Source organism: Gorilla gorilla, chromosome 7, assembly GCF_029281585.2.
Source record: "Gorilla gorilla gorilla isolate KB3781 chromosome 7, NHGRI_mGorGor1-v2.1_pri, whole genome shotgun sequence".
Lineage (NCBI taxonomy): Eukaryota > Metazoa > Chordata > Mammalia > Primates > Hominidae > Gorilla > Gorilla gorilla.
This window is the reverse complement of record NC_073231.2, coordinates 139,492,671-139,513,502: the sequence shown is the minus strand read 5'-3', so window position 1 is coordinate 139,513,502 and position 20,832 is coordinate 139,492,671. Positions and strand designations below refer to the sequence as shown.

Here is a 20,832-nt window from a genome sequence, read left to right as displayed (position 1 = left end):
TTTCTGTACCTGAAAGGCATGCACATCCAGTAACAAGTATTATAAATGAAGGGGCCCACTGAGCACTCACATAATGAATGAGAAGTTGCCTTATCAGGAAATTTCAAAACTACAAGTAATAATGACATGATTCTAAAAGTTTTTATAGGGGGTAACATATAAAGAACCTGGAGAAAAAAACAACAGTGGTCTTTTCAACAGCAACATTAGTACCTAGAAAATAAGAGGAAAATTTCTTAAATACGTATATGAGAAAAAAATAGATTTCTACCTGCATTTTGGCTAAGGTTCCATTGAAGACAACAGAAACCATGCAAGCTGCTAGAGCAGAGATTTACTTCTAGGGTATTGTGTAGATTTTAAAAATATGATATAACATCTGGAAAACAAGCTCTAGGCTGAGCTTCCAGAACAACTCTTGGCCCTCAGAAAGACACTGGTCTTGCTAAGATAGAAAAGTTGCTGCCATCACTATAGGGGATTGTCAAATAGGGGAGCTTTTGACCAAAATAGCCTCCCTATCTCTGCCATCCATCCTATTAAAAATGAATTATCGTACAGTTAACTTCTGTCCTGTTCCAAGGTTCACATGAGTAATTCTAATCAATAAAACCCGAATTACTCAGGAACCCCAGCCACAAGGAAGTGCTTCTTCTTGTTGTATTATGACTTTTAACTTTTTATTATTGTGAAAATTTCAAACCATACTAAAGTTGAAAGAGTGAGATAATGCACATCTATATAGTCAATTAGAGTCACTGATAATGCCAGTTGAAAGGACACTAATGATGAGACTGAGTTAGGATGCCAGAGGAGAGTTTATGAGACGTCAAGGGAATTGAAGCAGCACTGGCAGAGAGTGTCTCAGACTATGATAAGGATCTGACAAGGTCTCAGCCAACCTAATACAGCGCTCCAGAGCAAAGATTTCCCACTGCGCAGCTGGTGTCATGCACTGATCAGTCACTGGCTGGGCACTGCTGGGGAAGAGTGTGGCCTCAGCTCAAAAGCAGAATCGGATCCTGAAGGACCTAATGACTAGAAACTTCCAACTGGTAAGTGCTTTCTTAAAGGGAAATTGGAGCAGGGAGCTTCTATGGCTGTGACAGCAATTTCTGATATTTCACTTTTTTTTCCCCTAAACCATTTGAAGGCAAGTTGTAATCACCAATCATGGCATTTTGACCACTAATTACACAGCAATATGAATCTCTTAACAACTCAACATTTTCCTACATAACCACCATACAATGATCACGCTGGATAATTATTTGAAACAATAATATTATCTGACATGTTGTCCATATTCAAATCAAATTCCATTAATCATCCCAATTAAGTCTTGTTTTTTCCGGGTGTGCATGCACATGTGCACATGTGTGTATCTGTGTGTTTGAGCCATAATCCAATTAAGGGTTATGAATTGCATTTGATTCTCATGTCTTTTTAGTCTCCTTTAATGAAAAATAGTTCTCTTACCTTTATGCATTTTCAAGACATTGGTCTTTCTGAAAATTCCACGTCATTTGTCTTTTAGGATGAACATCAGAATTTGTCTTCTTATTACTTCATGACTAAATTCAGGATATAATTGTAATACCTCACTTTTTAGTGTTTTCGTTTGTGCTTTAAATAGTCAGTTGTGTTTTATGTGAGTTAAAAGAAACAAGAAAAGTCTTTTATATTTACCTACTTATTTACTTAGATTTACCTACTTATTTACTATCTCCAGTGCTTTTTATTTTCTCTTGTAGATTTGAACATCTATAGAATATTACATCTCTTTGACCTGAAGGACTTGCTTTAGCATTTCTTGTACTACAAGTCTGATGGAGGTAAAATCACTAAATTTTAATTTAACTGAAAATGCCTTTATTGCGCCCTCGTTCAAAGGATATTTTTGTTGAATACAGAATTCTGTACTGATAGTTTGGTTTAGTTGTTGCTTTTCTCATTCAGCACTTCAAAGATGTTATTCCGTTATCTTCTGGCCTCCATTGTTTCTGATAACAAGTCAGCAATAATTCTTATGCTTGTCCCCTACGTATAATGTGTCTGTTTGCTCTGGCTTCTTTCATGATGTTCTCCTTATCTCTGTTTCTCAATCATTTGACTATCATACTACTGGAGAGGAAACTTCTTGTATTTATCAGGTTTTGGTGTTTGTTTAACTGCTTGGATCTATAAATCATCAAATTTGGAGAATTAGAGACTATAGTTTCATCAATTTATTTATTTATTTTTTTTTGAGACAGAATCTCACTCTGTCGCCCAGGCTGGAATGCAGTGGTGCAATCTCAGCTCACTGCTACCTCCGCCTCCCAAGTTCAAGTGATTCTCCTGCCTCAGACTCTCGAGTAGCTGGCCACCACGCCTGGCTAAGTTTTTTGTATTTTTAGTAGAGATGGGGTTTCACCAGGTTGGTCAGGCTGGTCTTGAACTCAAATGATCCGCCTGCCTCGGCCTCCCAAAGTACTGGGATTACAGGTGTGAGCCACTGTGCCAGGCCAAATATTTTCTTTGCATTTTGTTCACTAGTTTCTCTCTTAGTGCTGATGTGTTAGACTATTTGCTATTTTCACACAGAGCCCTGGGGTTCTTTTAAACTTTATTCAATCTTTTATCCTTCTTTCCTTCAAATGGGGCAATTTTTATTATCTATGGTCAAGTTCACTGACTTTTTCTTCTGCCATTTCCAATCTTCCATTAGACCTGTTCAGTAAACTTTTTATTTCTGTTCATTTGTTTCAGTTCTAGAAATTCTATTTAATTTTTTTCCTTTTTTTAAGATGGAGTTCTGCTCTTATTGCCCAGGCTGTAGTATAATGGTGCAATCTCAGCTCACTACAACATCTGCCTCCCAGGTTCAAGCAATTCTCCTGCCTCAGCCTCCTGAGTAGCTGGGATTACAAGCACCCACCACTATGCCTGGCTAATTTTTGTATTTTTAGTAGAGGTGGGGTTTCACCATGTTGGCTAGGATGGTCTTGATCTCCTGACCTCATGATCCACCTGCCTCAGCCTCCCAAAGTGCTGGGATTACAGGCATGAGCCACCGCAACTGGCCACTATTTAATTTTATAGTTTACATTTTTTTCTATTGAATTTTTTTATCTGCTTACTAATTAAAATCAAATTTTTCTTTATGTAAACATCTTTACAGGAGTAATTTTCAAGTCTTTTCTTAGTACAACATGTGCATTATCTTAGATTTGGTCCCTGTTGACAGTTTTGTTTTGTTTTGTTTTGTTTTTTACTATGAATTATATGTTTCTCTTTCTTTGTATATCTACTGAAATTTGCATTGAATGCTGAATGTTGTAGAAAAGACATTGAAGAGACTCTGGCTTCAGTATTGTCCTCTCAAATTCACAAGTCATTCAATTACTGGTTAATCACCTGCACTTTTAAATGCTTGGTTTAACACTTTGTTCATTCAAGTCTGTGAAAAGCTCAAGGTGTTTTCCAAACCTCTCTAACCTCGAGGGACCAAACACTAAACTCAGTATTTTCTAGAGATCTTTTCTGTGACGTTGGTTAGGCCAGGTCCATGCTATGATCCCTATTGTTAAGACACAAGCTTTCTGGAGTCTCGGCTAGATGCTAGGGTATTAATGATGGATTAAGAAGATGTCTCCACTCTGACAGGGCAAGAACTCCAACTTCCCTTGCACTTCTCCTTCCAAGAACTGCTTGACTTCTCATATTTGTGTTCTGCTCTTAACAGCATAGTATGTGCTATATGGTAAGGCTGGATGGCTTATCCTGTACATGTACAGTGAAAATTCAGCCACAGAATCTCAGGGATTCTCCATCAATTTATGGAATCCCCTTTCCACAGAGGTTCTTCTACTCAAGGCCTACATTGAGGATTCCATCTGCCTCAAGCCCATAACTCTTAATTGTGATCTCTGTTTGGTCAGCTCACTGGGGCCATGCTTTCTGTTTGGACTCCAGCTTATTGTGCTGCAACCAGGAAATTGTTCTAAGCATAGAGCTGGATACTCACAAGAGTCATCTCAGAAGTTTCCCTTCTCTCAAGAATTGTGGATTTGCATTACCTACTGCCCACTGCCTGAAAATAGTTATCTCATATTTTTATCCAGTTTTATATTTGTTTACAGGAGGAGGGATAATCCAGTCCCAGCTACTGCACCATAACCAGAAGCCTGTGAAATATATTTTTAATTTATCAGACTCTAAATTACAGGAAAGCACAGAAAAGGCAAGATGAAATGGCTGTTGGGTGAGCCAATCCATGGTATGATTTACCAACCTGGAACTATATTATCAATCAACTCCAAGGGAATGAGAGCAGTTTCAGACTTGCCAACACTATAATAATAATGATGATAATAATAATAATAATAATAAATGTAAAATGGCCTTCTATATTTCCTTTCTTAGGAAGTACTGAAGGAGGCACTTACTGAGACGAAGGAATAGAAAAGAGAGACCCAAGATCCAAGAGACAGAGGATCCAACTGAGGAGACCAACATTAGCAAAAGAATGGCCATTGTGTATCAGATTGAAAAAGTGATCTATGCAGACTGAAAGAAAAACATGATGCAGGAGGCAGGTTTTAAATACCATAAAAATAAAACTGAGCCAGACGTAGTGACTCATGCCTGTAATCCCAGCACCTTGAGAGGCCAAGGCGGGTGGATCACCTGAGGTCAGGAGTCTGAGACCAGCTTGGTCAACATGGCGAAACCCCATCTCTACTAAAAATACAAAAATTAGCCAGGCGTGGTGGCAAGTGCCTGTAATCCCAGCTACTCGGGAGGCTGAGGCAGGAGAATCACTTGAACCTGGGAGGTGGAGTTTGCAGTGAGCCGATATCATGCCACTGCACTCCAGCCTGGGCAATAGAGCAAGACTGTGCCTTAAAATAAGTTAAAAAATACATAAATACAACTGAAAGCTTATAACTGTGGTTAAATATTTGAAGAGCTATTTATAGGCATATGATGGAAGGTGGAAACACTAAAAATGATAATAGGCAAGTAGAAAATAAACAATAGAAAATCAAGGCAATTATTAACTCCAAGTAAAACAAAAATTTGAAGGAGAAAGTTGATCTAACTGTGCACTACTTAGCTTAGCAGGGACCTATATTTACATAGTCATAATTCCATAAACGTTGTTACTGGTTTAACCAAAAATTGTGTACTTATCTCATTCAGGGATACGGGTGAAAAGACACAGGAAAGGGAGTGATTGTGTAAAAAAAAGGGGAAGTTCTCTCATTCAGATAGGCCTGTCTAAAATCCCGGCTCTACTTACCACCACTTACCTGGGTCTACTTGGGCAGCTTCTTTTAACTTTCTGAGCCTCAATTTCCCCTTCTACAAAATGTATAATCTCTCATAAGACTGTTGTATTAAGTAAAATAATATATACAAAGACTCCCACACAAGTTGACACTAAATATATATTTCTTTCCATGGTTTTCTTACTTATGCACCCAGACAACTCTTTTGCAAAAGAAAGTGGTAAAATTGGATCTAACCCAGCCCCAGCTCCCACAGCTTCCTCACCCAACTCCAGCCCCAGGCAATGGAGAAGTCTATGCTGTGATCGCACAGAACTGCTCACCAGTCCTCACAATACATTGCACTGCAAGTTATACTGCTGTGCCATGATGTTTTGTCTGCCAACAGTTCCCTCTTTAACCATCATGTCCATTTGTTAAGAACATCAATATTCTATTATACTTCCAAAGCTTCCAATTATAATGAATTATTCTTTTAGTGTTTGGCACATTCTTAGTTGTATTGTGGCCTATTTATGTATCTATGTCTTTCACCAGATTGTATAAGCAAGGACTTTGCTTTAAATTAGTCTAACCGATACTTATTTTTTGAGTAACTATTGTGTGCCAAGTACTGTGCACATTACAAATTGAGGATCTAGGATAATTTAGACACATGTATTCATTCAAAAATGAACCTACTAAGTGCCAAGAATTCTAATAGGCATTGAGATCCATGTGACCATGAGAAATAAGAGCTCCTCCCTCATCGTATTTGCAGTGTGGAGAGAAGGGGCAGGCACACAGAGAGTGAATTACAAAGCTAAGTAACGTCTATATCAGGGGAAGTATCTGGGTCAATGAGAGACAAAGAAGGGACATCTGCACAGACATGAGAATTCAGGGAAGGCTTTTTGGAAAAAGGAACTTCTAAACTAAAAATAAAATGAGTAGTAGCTCACTAAGGGATTGGAAAAGAGAGTTCAAGATGAGGAAAAACATAAAAATATGTACACAATACAATAGAAGCAAGAGTAATAGGTATTCTTCTCTATCTAGAGGAATCAGGGAAAGCTGTGGGGGCATTTGAGCAGAACCTTCAAGGATAAGTAGATAATTATTGGTAATACTCTCATTCTTTTTGTTGAACAACTATATTAATGCATTAATTAATAGTCATCCTTAGTCCAGAAAGAATAATCTAATTGCTACTATAATAATTTTAATTCAGTAGTGTTATGTTTGCTACCTAAATGGTAGGAATTTTTATTATCAAAAAAGCATGGACTTACTTCATTTTGAAATATATACTACAAACTGAAAATTAACTTAGATTGTTGAATCTTGCTTATTTTGACTCCATTCTAGTATCCAATTTAATTAGCATTTTTAAATAAATTCAGGTTGCTTTGTAGAGGAAAACACAGAAAACTAGAAGAAAAGATTGGCAAGTATATCTCATGACGTTTACTGTAGAGCAAGACTTCAAAACAAACCATTGCATTTCAAAATTGATAATTTCGGTTGTATTATCATTATTTATAAATATAGGGCCAACATGAATTCAAGAAGAAGCAAGTATCTAGTTAAACTGAGTGGTACAAGCTAGGTGCAGTGGCTCATGCCTGTAATCCCAGCACTTTGGGAGGCCGAGACAGGTGGATCACCTGAGGTCGGGAGTTCGAGACCAGCCTGAGCAACATGGAAAAACCCCATCTCTACTAAAAATACAAAATTAGCCAGGCGTGGTGGCACATGCCTGTAATCCCAGCTACTCAGGAAGGCTGAGGCAGGAGAATCGCTTGAACCCGGGAGGTGGAGGTTGCGGTGAGCCGAGATTGCACCCTCGCACCCCAGCTTGGGCAACAAGAGCAAAACTCTGTCTCAAAAACAAACAAACAAACAAACAAAACTGAGAGGTATAGACAAGAGTCAGCACAAAGAAAGGCGACTAGAATTGAAATGATATTTTCTAAGAGCCACCAGTGTGCTTATTCTATGTCCTGAGGAATCAGAGACGAAGAAGTCACAACTTCTGCTATTGAAAATGTGCATTGAAGGAAAAGTAATATTTCCTAGGCAAACAACAGTCTATATCTCTCCAACTCATCTCTTTCTTTATTCCTACAATAACTGTCTTAACTTAGGCTCTCATCATCTGATATCGAGATCATTAAAATATTCTCTTCCCTTCAGTCTTTCTTACCCATCTATTCATTACCCTGTGAACAGAGTGACCTTCTAAATGTATATCTAAACACATATCTCCTCTTATTTACCTGCATTTGGCCTTCATTTTTGAAAGATACTTTTGCTGAGTATAGAATTCTAAGTATTTTGTCTTTTTGTTAAGTATTTTAAAGATGTTGCCCCATTGTCTTCTGGTTTGTGTTGCTGCCAACAAAGTTTGTCGTCATTCTCGTTGTTTCCCTGCACATAATGCATTTACTTTTCCTGGATTCTTTTATGATATTCTCTTTATATCAGTTTTACGAAAATTGATTACAATGTGCTCTGGTGTCATTTTCTTCAAGCTTCTTCAGCTTGGAGAGTTCTCTGGGCTTGGATTTAGGGGTTTATAGTTTTTGTCAAATGTGGAAAAATTTTGAATAGACTTCTTTGAATATCCTTGTCTTCCCCTTTTTCTCTGGGACTCCAATTACACATATCTTAGACCTAGTGAAACTACCCCATGGCACACTGATGGGATAATGCACATCAATGTTCACTTTATTTTCTGTATTTTTTTGTTTTATTTTAAATGTTTTCTACTGCTTTTTTTTCAAGTTCACTAATCTTTTCCGTGTAGCCTCTAATTAGCTATTAGTGGCATCTCATGTATTTTACATCTCAGGTATTTTTTATCTCTAGAAGTCTGATTTGGGTCTCTGTCATATCTTTTACATGTCCATTTAACATGCTCATGTTTTCTCTATCTTCTTAAATATACAGAATGTATTTATAATAGCTTTTTTAATTTCCATATGTACTAATTATATTATCTGTGTCATTTGATTAATGTCTGTTTCTATGGATTGATTTTTAAATCTTTATTATGGGTCATATTTTTCTTTGAGTATCTAGTGCTGTTTGGTAGGATGCTAGATATTGGTGACTTTTAATTTTGGGGTATTACATTTTTTCTGTATTCCTATAAGTATTATTCAGATTTGTTCTTGGGTCCAGTTAAGGTAGTTGGGAACAAACTGATCCTCTCAAGGCCTGTTTCTGTGCTTTGCTAGGCAGAGACACAAACTAATCTGTCCCCATCAATGAGACAATCTCCTTTTGAATACTCAACCTGATGCCCTGCGCCATATGAGGTATCTTATAATGGCTGTCAGGAACATGAATTATTCCCAGTCCTGTATGGCTCCAGAAATTTTTCTATCTACTCCTTCCGGGTGTTTTGTTTGTTTGTTTGTTTGTTTGTTTGTTTGTTTGTTTGTTTTTTCCTCCCTGGCCTCAGGTAGTTTTCTTTAGTGCATATACTGATTAGTACTCAGCTAAAGACTCAAAAAGGACTCTTCCACAAAACTCCAAAGCTCTTTTTCTGCGAAGCTCGCTCCTTTCAGGAACACTGCTGAAAGAATCCCAGCCACATTGGCCTCCCTAAATTCTCAGTCCTGCCTCCTAAACTTAGGGAGACCACTGGACTCAGTTTGAGCTGCTGCTTCTTGCACTGCAGCCTGGAAACTCTCTCCAGGCCAAATAGAGAAATATTCCTAGAACTTGCCCCATTTGTTATTTTTTCTCAAGTATTACTGTCCTGTACTGCCTGTTTCCTAGTGTATGAATACTGTTATTTCATATATTTTGTCCATGTGATTAGCTATCTGAAGTGGGAGGATAAGTTCAGTCCCTGTTACTTCATTATGGCTGGAAGTGAAAGCTGACCATTATTTAAACAGTTGGTAGCTTCTAAATGCTTTCAGAAAAACATGCCAACTGAAAGGCTACAACCTTAAGTCCAGGCCTGGAGCCTCGCATTCTCTTTCATTTCCTGCTCCCATGCTTGCCCCATGGGGTCTTGTTTGACCTTCATCCACTTCAGTGGTGGTGTTGGGGATCTCGAGATCCCTCTTGAGACCTGGCCAAGAGCACGTGGGCTCCAGGGTTAGGTACCAGGGGAAGTCAAAGAATCTCCACAAGACCCAACCCTCCATCTCACTCTCCAGCTCCATTTTCCCAGAAATCTCAGCAGTAAACAATACACATTGCTTTCCTAGTGATTCTATGAATGAAATGTGTTTGCTTCCCGTATGGCTATCTTTTTTTTGTTTTTGTTTTTGTTTTTGAGACAGAGTCTCACACTGTCGCCCGGGGTGGAGTGCAGTGGCATGATCTTGGCTCACTGCAACCTCTGCCTCCCAGTTTCAGGTGATTCTCCTGCCTCAGCCTCCCGAGTAGCTGGGATCACAGGCGCCTGCCACCACGCCCAGCTAATTTTTTGTATTTTTAGTAGAGACAGGGTTTTACTATGTTCGTCAGGCTTGTCTCGAACTCCTGACCCTGTGATCTACCTGCCTCGGCCTCCCAAGTACTAGGATTCCAGGCATGAGTCACCGCGCCCAGCCTTGGCTTTCATTCTTGTACGTACAGTTCTTTTGGTCTGGATCCAGAGAGCAGAAGTGAGTTTTGGGATCAGCATGCTGCGTCCCCACCCTAAATTCCTAATAAGACAAAGAAACTCACTGTATAGTCCAGAAGAAAGACATTTAAACAAACATAACAGAATGCTTCATGTAAATCCCTCATGAATGCTTGTCACATTAAATAAAATATAAGCACAAAGATACGCACTTAGTTCTTAAAGAACCCAGTAGAGAAGCCTGTCACTTGGCCTGGGGCTATCTAGGAAGGCTTTCAGAAGGAAGTGACTAGCCCCTTCCCTGACATTTACCCAGCACATGTGTTTCCATAATGACTTTCCAATGACAGTGACTCAATAGAACAACTCTGGCACTTTAGAAACATTTTGACAAGATCCTAGTTTGGAGAGCTCGGCGGTTATTAAGATAGAAGAAGCCAGCCAGCGGCTCTGTCAAGGAGCCAGGAAGGTTCCTGCTGAGGCCATTATAAAAGGAAGCAGTGGGGGAAGGCATTAAGAGAGTTGAGGCTTGGGTAAGGACCCCAGATTGGGTCTCCCGAGCCTTTGATTAAGACGGGCCAAGTCTGTCCTCACCACTCTCAAAAACGTGCTTTCCGTGAATCCAGGGCGCAGAGTTCTAAACAAGGAGGCTGTTAAAAGATAGATTAAAAGGCATAAAAATAGTATTAGATTTCACGGCACAGTGAGGCCTGTCAAGTCCAGGCTCACAGAGTGAATTGCTTAAAGGCGATGATCAAAATGAGTCACCAGTGTCTGCTCCGATTGTGCTGATGCCTCTTGGAAAAGCAAAAGCCGGGACTATTGTTTGTGTCAAAAATACTTCTGAAGAGGCTACAGAAATCAAAAGGTGCTGATGTGCCAAAGTCTGAAGGGAGAGGAAGGGGAGAGAAGAGAGGAGAGTCAGGGGCTCGAAAATGCAGGGGAAGCAGATGAGCAAGAGACAGCATCTCGGGGCAGGGTAGAAGGGAGGGACTGATGGTGGAAAGGGGCTGAGTTGTGCAAGCAGAGTGGAGTTGAGTCCTTGGAGACCCTCGCTTTATCAAGCTCCTACTGTGTGCTAGACCTTGTGCTGGGCACCTTAGGTGTGATAACTCAGAAAACAACAAACAGTTACTTGAGTGAGCGGTGTGGCCTTGAAGGTGTCTCTGAGCCTCTCTGTACCTCCGTGTCTTCTTCTGGAAAGTGAAGTTAAACAGCCATACCTCTCAAGGTGGTTGAGGATTTTATGTAAGATAACAGGGGCAAAAATGTCAAGCATCCAAAAAGGGCTGAATATACCAAGTTGAATCTGAAGACAAATCACTGGGCAATCCTAATCACAAGAACGTTCACTGAGAAGAGGTTATACTCCGGGCACTGAGATAAGCAGTCTACGTTCAGGCATTATCTAATTTAAACTCTCCAGACCTATGAGTTAGGTAATATTTCCATCCCCATTTGACTTATAAAGAGACAGAGTCTTTATGTAAAGACTGGGACAGTAAGTTGCCCAGTGTCACACAAGAGAGAAGCCACAATCTAAAAATCCATCTGTCTAGTTCCAAAAACCTGTAATGCTTATCATTTTGCTGGCTGGTTGTCTAGAATGATAGAAGGCTGACATTGGCGCCATCTTCAAGGTGACTCAGTATCAAGCCCTCCACCTCCCTGCAGGCCTTCTTTTCATGTGTGAACCCCTCTGAAACATGCAGCCAATTAGCCAGCCTGCTCCTATTTGCACTCTTCCCATGACGGGGTGCTCACTTCCTGCTGAGGCAGCCTGACCAATTTCCCGACAATTCGACTGGTTTGAAAGTACTTCTTTCTCCAGTCCATTGGATTGATTACAGATTCAAGATCAGCACCAAGTAGACGCATTCTCAATTGTCACTTCCAGGGAGGAAATCTTTGACAAGTTCCCACTGCTTTTTAGAAGTAAAATAGTCATAACTTGTTCTTCTCAAAAACTGCCAACAGCATGAAGAGAATCAAGACTGAAGACCAAAATTGCTTTTCTCTCCTCTCGATAACACTGTCAGCGTGGAGCAGGCCGACTGTGGAGGAACTTCAATTGGGGCTAAATTTATATTCATTCAGGTGTCACCGGACTCTGCTTTCTTGCCTCTCTTTTCTGATCAATGCACTCATTAAAGGGCTCAAGCTTGGCAACAGATTCACCTTAATGCTCGTCACCCTGGGGTTTCAATAACACAGGCTCTGAGACTCTAACAAGCTGCTGAAGAATGAAAAGAAGAAAAGAAAAAAAGCTTTATCTTTCCCTTCTTGTATAGAGTCCTGAAATTGTTTCTCTTTATCTTTTACAAACAGTTCTATCGACTGTATTAATTTTATGGAGGAGCTTTGAGGGGCATATATGGGAAGAGAGAAATTTGGAAAATATTTATGTGGAGCAGGTGTACAGAACGAATATACATCTATTTATTCCAAAAGAGTGAGAAATTTGGATCACATTTATTTCTGTTTTTCCTAACTTGGAAGATTTGTTTGGAAACTTAAAATAAAAGGTTTGTTTAACTTTAGCAAATTACGTTTTATTTGTCTTAACAGAAGGATGCTTTCACTTCTACACATTCCATTGTAGAATCTGTCTACATGCTCATGTAGTTTCACAGTCCCAAGCATGGTATGCAGGTTGATATGTAGTTTGGATCTGTGTCCCCAACCAAATCTCATGTCAAATTGTAATCCTCAGAGGGGCATGGTGGCTCACACCTGTATCCCAGCACTTTGGGAGGCCGAGGCAGGCAGATCACTTGAGGTCAGGAGGTTGAGACCAGCCTGGCCAACATGGTGAAACCCCATCGCCACTAAAAATACAAAAATTAGCTGGGCATGGTGGTGCGTGCCTGCAATCTCAGCTGCTTTCACACTGCTGTTTTCACACTGCTGATAAAGACATACCCATGACTGGGCAATTTACAAAAGAAAGAGGTTTAATGGACTTACAGTTCCACGTGGCTAGAGAGGCCTCACAATCATGGAGGAAGGCGAAAGGCACTTCTTATATGGTGGTGGCAAGAGAGAGAATGAGAGCTAAGCGAGTCAGAAGTTAAGCTAAGGTTGGTGTTGTGATGCTACTACTATAGACACCACGTTTCAGCAAGGCTGGAAAAAGTCCTAAAATACTTTTCAATATCATAAGAAGAGAAATAATTCTATACAGTCATCGGATACCATTAAACACTGCTTTCGACTAGTGTATAACTGAGCTGCTATTCGATCAAAATAACAGCTGGAACTTGTGCGTCCCTACCCACAAAGTTCTGTGCTAAATGCCTTACAGGTGATATCTCAGTATCAGTTTCACTGCATTTTATAGACAAGGCACCTGAATGTTATAGAGTTTAAGAAACTTATCTAAAGGCATGTGTGCAAGTGGTAGACCTGAAACCTAAAGCTTCATCTTTCTAATTTCAGAATCTGTCACCCTAACAACAGGTTAAGCACTGGGCATTCAAGCTGGCCACACCATGGGATGCATCTTTGTGCAACTTCTCTTTTTTTAGAAGAAAAATCTTAGTTAGACTAAGAGAGGTTGAGTTATGGGCCCAAAATCACATACTGACAGATCCATCTTTAAGGCCAGGCTCCCCAAATCTTCCTTTAGAAGAATTCCAAATAATGTACCACATACATATCCACGAGGCAGAGCTCAATTCCTTTCCTCTTGATTCTGGGCTAGACTTAGTAACTTGTTTCCAAAGAAAGAGGTATAGAAGCGAAAATATAGAAACCAGGTGGACACTACATTGATCAAGGTTAACACCACCAGTGATAAGTTATCTTGCTTGCTATCACATACCCCTTAGCACGCAGCCGGAAGAACACTTCACCTCCATGATATTTTTCTCAAAAATCTATAACCCCAATCTAATCAGACAAGTTCAAACAGGGGGACATTCTACAAACTACTTGACTAACAGTCTTCAAAATTCTTTAGAGAATCAAAGAAAAAGATTAAGAAGCCCTTGGATCAGAAGAGACTACATACATATGACAACTAAATGCAATATGCAATTCTGGATTGAATTGGATCCCGTTGAGGAAGAGGACATCAGTGAAATAATAGGTACCAACAAAATGAAGTCTGTTAGCTCAGGGTACTAGACCAGTATTAATTTCTTAGTTGTCATAGTTGCACCATGGTTATGTAAAATGTTAGCATCAGGGTAAGCTAGGTAAAGGGTATGTTTGCAACTTTGCTATAAATCTAAAAACACTACAAGATACAGTTTCAGGTAACATAAAAATAAAAATAAACAGGTCACCAAAACTTTAGCTGCCTGTTTCATGGCCATTTCCTTATAGCTTGTAATTCACTCACTCCTTTTATGTTTTGTTTTGTTTTGAGATGGAGTCTCACTCTGTTGCCCAGGCTGGGGTGCAGTTGCACGATCTCTGCTCACTGCAACCTCCGCCTCCTAGGTGTAAGCAATTCTCCTGCCTCAGCCTCCTGAGTAGCTGGGATTACAGGCACCCGCCACCACACCTGGCTAATTTTTGTACTTTTAGTAGAGACGGGGTTTCGCCATGTTGGCCAGGCTGGTCTCAAACTCCTGACATCAGGTGATCTGCCCACCTTGGCCTTCTAAAGTGCTGGGATTACAGGCATGAGCCACTGTGCCCAGCCTCCCTCACTCGTTACAAAAATTTAAAAAAAAAATGAAAAACGGGTCCAAGAGGATATGTGTGAAGACCACTATTCACTGAAAACAACCTAGAGCAGTTATTCTTGGAACGTGTGTGGCCTCACAAACACCATGCCCTACACATGCACACTGCACACTGCTAAGACTGGTTCCAAACACACGGCTACATTATTTTCCCTTCAGAAAAGACAGCCTAGGGTTTCACTTGGCCACTGGCTAGGGCAGGATTGTTCTGGGTTGTTTTTCTTTTCTTTCTTTTCCTTTATTGGGGCAACAATGCTGCAGCTGAGCCTCTGTAGAAAGAGAATGACAGTTTTTCCATTTTTTTTTAAGAGGAGCAGTTAAAAATACACATTGGTACATACTGTAATTATCATTCAGAATAAATGCAGGAACGGTGACATTAACTAATGGGAGTGCAGCAGCTGCTGGCTTGTTGAAAGCCATCCTCAGCGTTGTGCGGAGGTGTCCAATGCTAATTGCTCCTTTAGTCTATCTGTCTGATGTCACGAGGGAATCCACTGGGTAAACCCAAGGCTGCTTTGTACCTCAGCATGGCCCAGAGTTGGCTTGTCTTCAATAAGATGTTTGTTGGCAAGCAGGTAAAAAGCTACAATATGATCATGGTTTCATTAACTTAACCTTTAGCAGTGCCTTTGATTAGCTGGAATTGCCCAACAGAAGGCTCAAGGAAAACCCATAACAGACTAATTATTAAAGAGGCACTAATGTTAACTGAAAACCAACCAAATGCCAGATAGCACCAGGCGCTTGACCAAGTCTTTAATCCTCTGACCAATCTGCTGAGAAGCAGTGCCATGCAACTTGTAGAAATGGGACTTGGAGCTGGGAAATGACCACCAGGTTGACACTTCAGCAAGCGGCAGGCATGGACTTCTCTCCAGCTCAGCCCAGAGTGTCAGCATCATGCCTTGCACTCTGGATGCCTAAATGACTGTTTTACTCATTTATTGATTCTATCATACCCCGTATTCTAAAAAGGAATGAGAATGTCTTACCGAAACTCCACAAAACTGGAGAGAAAATTATATGAATTCCCAGCTGGGCGCGGTGGCTCACGCCTGTAATCCCAACAGTTTGGGATGCCGAGGTAGGCAGATTGCTTGAGCTCAGGAGTTCGAGAGTAGCCTGGGCAACATGGTGAACCTTTGTGTCTACCAAAACTACAAAATCTTAGCTGGGCATGGGGATGTACATCTGTGGTCCCAGCTACTTAGGATGCTGAGGAGAGAGGATCGCTTGAGCTCAGAGCAGAGGTTGCAGTAAGCCAAGATTGCACCACTGCACTTCAGCCTGAGCAACAGAGTGAGGCCCTATCTCATTAAAAAAAAAAAAAAAAAAAAAAAAGCATTCCCAAAAGTATCTCATGTAGAATTTGGGGCTGGAGGTTTCTGATGAGAATCTAGCAGTCAAAGCTGCAAGATCCATGATGTGAGTGAGGAAAAAGCAAACAGCAGAGAAGATGGGGAGGGCACAGCAGGATACATGCTTAAGGCATGTCCCCCTTCTTAGAATCTGCCTTAGACTGTGGGGGGCTTTTGTAGTCCTCTGTTGGGCTATGTGTCCTTTAAGAGAAGTAGACCATGTATTAAATCATTTTTTTCCATTCTCTACAGCGTCTTGCACCTACTGAATCACAAGTGATGCAATTTGCTCATCTATAAATAATAATATCCACTTCAAAGGAATACTGTACATGTGATTAGGCAACACATGTCAGCATGTCAATGGCTGAGCACATGCCTGTATATGGAAGGGTTCAACATAAACGTAATAGAAGATTATTAACTTGGATTAAAATTGTTCAAAGCAGACAAAACTGCTAAAGGTTACATAGTAGTGGGGTGACGTGTTTCAGCACTGCCCACCTGTGGGAGAGGTAGAAGAGGAAAGGGAGACTAGACTAGGGAAAGGAAGAGGGGAAGAAGGCAAGAAATAAGAAGAGAGGTGAAAAACAAAGGGAAGGGAATGGGAAATGGGAAAAGCAGAGGAGGACAGGGAGAAGGGAGAAGTGGAGTGGAGAGAAAGAAGGGGAAATGAGAAGTGGGGAAGAAGAGAAGATGAAGGGGAGGGAAGAGGAGGGGAGGAGACCAAAGAGATTATCAATCTGACCAGAAAGAGGAGCCTCTGCTCCTGAAGATTCCAGAGTGGGAGGAGGAGGAAGAGGGAGTTCCCGCATCTTACTGGGCCTCTCCCCAGGCCCAGAAGCCACATCTCTGTCTATTTCCCTATCGTCCTGTCACCTTGTCCCGTGGAGAAAAACTGAGCTCCTCTGTGCTTTGGTGATATGGAAACGGTCCTTCCCTCTGCCTCTCAGAAGCTGGGCAGGACCAACCCCCATCCGTTCACCCTTTCGTTTACTCAAAAAATGCCTGTGGGTACCACAGCAAGCAAACAGATGAACCCCGTCCTGGTGGAGATGGTGGACTACTGGAGGACACAGGCAGAGAACTGGAAGTTACAACGTGGGGTATAAAATCTTTGACAAGAAAAGCCCAAGGCAGGAGCCAAGTCTAGAGGAACATGGGAAGTTCCCCAGAGAAAGAAAGCAATGTCCCCAGAGGGACTGAGGTTCCCTTGGAGTCTCCCCACAAAGCGAGAGCTGAGAGCAGAACAGAAGGAGGAAGTAGGATGTGCAAATCTCAGAGTTCAGCAGGAACATGGCAGATCCTGGAAACGAAGAGACAATGACCAAAGCTGGAACACAGGGCTGTGCTGGACAGGGTCGGGGGGAATCCCTAGGAAGGAGGAGAGACCAGGCAGGGATGGCCTCGGAGAGAACAATGAGAAGCTAGACTTCTAAACCGTGTCTCATTGAAGTCTCTTGTAATGAGACAAGAAGATCCTCTTGGTTGATTTGTTTTGTTTTGTTTTGTTTTGTTTTGTTTCCAGGAAGAGCCTCTGATGGCAGTACGAGAGGGGGACCAGGCTGGAGAAGGAGTCAGAAGATATTGTGAAGGCTGTCACAGGCAGCTAGAGAGGACCCAGGGAGAGTGCCAGGGTGCTGGGGAAGATATCCAAGGGCTACTCAGGAGACTGGATTTGTTGGACTGGATGTAGTATTGGGTGTTGGGTTGTGGGGAGATGCAGAGAAAGTCAAAGACAACTCTAGGGCTTCAGGTCTGGACAAATGGTGGAGGGAGATGCTGTCCCTGAGACACAGAAAGAAAAAGAAGGTAGTTGGTCTTATACAGAAGAAGATTTGTGGTCTCATGGGAAGGCCATGTAAATTGCACAGAGAAGTTGCATATTTGGGTCTAGAGCAGAAGTCAGCAAACTCTGAAAATGGCCAAGGAGAGGATGTTTTTTGTCTTGCGGGTTGTACAATCCTTGCTACAACTACTCACCTCCACTGTTGCAGCTGGAAAGCAGTCACAGATGATGTGTAAATCATTGGATGTGGCTGTATTCCAGTAAAACTGATTTACCAAGGTAATGACAGGCTGGATTTGGCTAGAGAGCCACAGCGTGCTGACCCCTGATTGAGAGCATCAGATAGATGTCTGGGCTGGAAATAAATATTCAGGGGAAGTGATTTGAAGTAATGAGTGTGGATTACATAGAGAGACATAGATTTAGATATATCTATTAAGACATATACTCTATTTTTCTATGTATAGATATATAGATGTTGAGAGATTTATTTTAAGGAATTGGCTCACATGACTCTGGGCCTGGCAAATCTGAAGTCTACAGGGCTTGGTAGCAGGCTAGGAACTCAGGCAAGCGTTGATGCTGCAGTCTTGAGGCAGAATTTCTTTCTTTCTGGGAAACCTCAGTGTTTGCTCTTACAGCCTACAACGAATTGGATGAGGCCCACCCTCATTACCGAGGCTAATCTGTATTCCTTAAAGTCAACCACATCTGCAAAATACCTGCCCAGTGCGCCTGGATTAGGTTTCAATTAAATGACTGGGTACGATAGCCTAGCTGAGCGGACACATGAAAGTCACCATCACAGAGATCATCTTAGAATTCTGCTACTCCACTTTTGTAAGCAGCCACATCATGCTAATAACCCATTTTGTGGTTACGGTCAATGAAGACCCCAATATGTTAGGGTATCATTTCTGTTTTGATCCCAGATGCCCCAAGTGCCCATATCAATATATATATATTTTTTGAGACAGAGTTTCACTCCTGTTGCTGAGGCTGGAGTGCAGTGGCATGATCTCGGCTCACTGCAAACTCTGCCTCCCAGGTTCAAGAGATTCTCCTGCCTCAGCCTCCCGAGTAGCTGGGATTACAGGCATGTGGCACCACACCAGGCTAATTTTTGTATTTTTAGTACAGATGAGGTTTCACCATGTTGGTCAGGCTGGTCTCAAACCCCTGACCGCAAGGGATCCTCCTGGCTCAGCCTCCCAAGCTGCTGGGATTACAGGCATGAGCCACTGTGCCCGGCCCAGTGCCCATATCAATATCGATGTTTCAGGTTATGTCTGCCTTTGCCCAAGAGCAGAACAGCATTCACTGCTCTTTTCCTGCCTTGGAAAAGCCCCATTAAATACCTCTCAGGTAAGATGGTCACCCAGGGCCCTCCCTTCTCTGAGGCTCATGGGTTCAGAAGGTTGTGAAAGGAGTCACAAACTTTCTGCCTCCTTCCTCATGCAAACCCCAGTCATGAGTGCCTGCGTATCATCAGCGGAGGAGCCCCGTGCGCTGGCAATTCTTCAGTGAGAGAAAGGCATCTGCAAAGCCATTATGGCACCATACATATGTATACATTTTACACAAAGCCTGTTTATTTTAAAAAATCAATTTCTTTCCTACAGATGGCACATTGCATAAAGAAACGCGAACCCAGCAGCACTCCTGCCAGCGGCAATTCTGAGTGCTCATTTCCACTTTGCCAAGACATTACATGGGAAGGCATGTGCGTTTAAGGGCATCCAATTGTTTCTGTATCAGAACAGCAACAACATCCTGGGCAGGCCTTTCCTCTGGAGTTCACGTGTAGGTCGTACTGACACACAACATGGCCTAAAGGGACCATGGAAGAGGAAGGGACCCCAAATCCAGGCCAAATGGGAGCAGGGTTGTCCTCAGGTAAGTGCCAAGAACATAGTGCCTGGAAAGTTTATTGCATTCCCTCAGTTTCCCCAGTCATAAACATTCAGGATCTGATGACTTCCTTATGAAAGGTAAGGTAGATTTGCTACCTTCTAGAGAGCATGCGCTACCCTACCCACATCCCACATCACCTCACCCACATCCACGCACATTGGCAACAGAACTGAGAACCAGCTTGCCTTTCCAGGAACACAAGCATGTTCAATACTACTGGGCACACACGTTTCATTGCAAATCACATCAAAATATGGAAGCAGACATGACTGTCACTGTCACTGTGACTGTCATTCTCTTCCTCACCTTTGACGATGGCTGCCACTGGTGTGGATGTTTCCAGGGGACTTCTGTTCCCCTGGTGCTAGCAGCATCTTGCCTCAAACACGCACAGCATGGCCCTGCTTTCTGTGCCATTGGAAGGGCACTGCTCCTACAATGATGTTCCTCCAGGCTATATGTACAAGCATAGATCAGATATAAAGGGGTGGGAGCAGCCCTGGGGGTGCCCTCAATTAAGAAGGCAAGGTGGGAACCAAAAGCCTCCTTCCCTCCCTGCTGACACTTCCCAGCAGCATCCTGAGTATTTCACAGACAACCCTGGAGAAACCGCACTCCACAGCCCACAGCAGCATCCTTGGTAACACGCCTGGCACTGGTGTTCCCTTCTTACCTGCTTCCTCACCCCTTGATAACCTGCCAAATAAACCATCTAGTAGAAGTCTTCATCCAAGCTCCTTCTGATTTCAGGAGGACCCCAGCTAGAAGACTTTCTCTGGAACCCATGGTGCCCTCTCACTAAAGTGCCCCAACGTTGGCACAACACCTACGGAATTGTTGGTGCTGACTCTCTATGCCTATGATTCAACCAGAACAACCTTGATTCTTTAAAAGGTGCATTAATAAACTTGACTCTGGAAACAACAACAGGTCCCCAAAAAATTTATGTCTCTAGGAAATTAAGACGCTACGGGAATCCTGGGAGTCCGAGGTAGGTGGATCACGAGGTCAAGAGATTGAGACCATCCTGGCTAACACGGTGAAACCCTGCCTCTACTGAAAATACAAAAAATTAGCCATGCGTGGTGGCTGGCACCTGTAGTCCCAGCTACGCAGGAGGCTGAGGCAGGAGAATGGTGTGAACCCGGGAGGCGGAGCTTGCAGTGAGCTGAGATCACGCCACTGCACTCCAGCCTGGGTGACAGAGAGAGACTCCGCCTCAAAAACA

The 20,832-nt window shown here is 42.1% G+C and overlaps 1 long non-coding RNA gene across 1 annotated transcript; it reads left to right on the top strand.

Annotated features, from left to right (window-relative positions):
• The first annotated feature begins 978 nt into the window (after positions 1 to 978).
• Positions 979 to 20,528, top strand: LOC134759042 (uncharacterized). Its single transcript, XR_010134898.1, has 4 exons — positions 979 to 1,055; positions 1,755 to 1,835; positions 19,313 to 19,586; positions 20,355 to 20,528. It is a non-coding gene; the product is annotated as an uncharacterized lncRNA (long non-coding RNA).
• Positions 20,529 to 20,832: the final 304 nt, after the last annotated feature.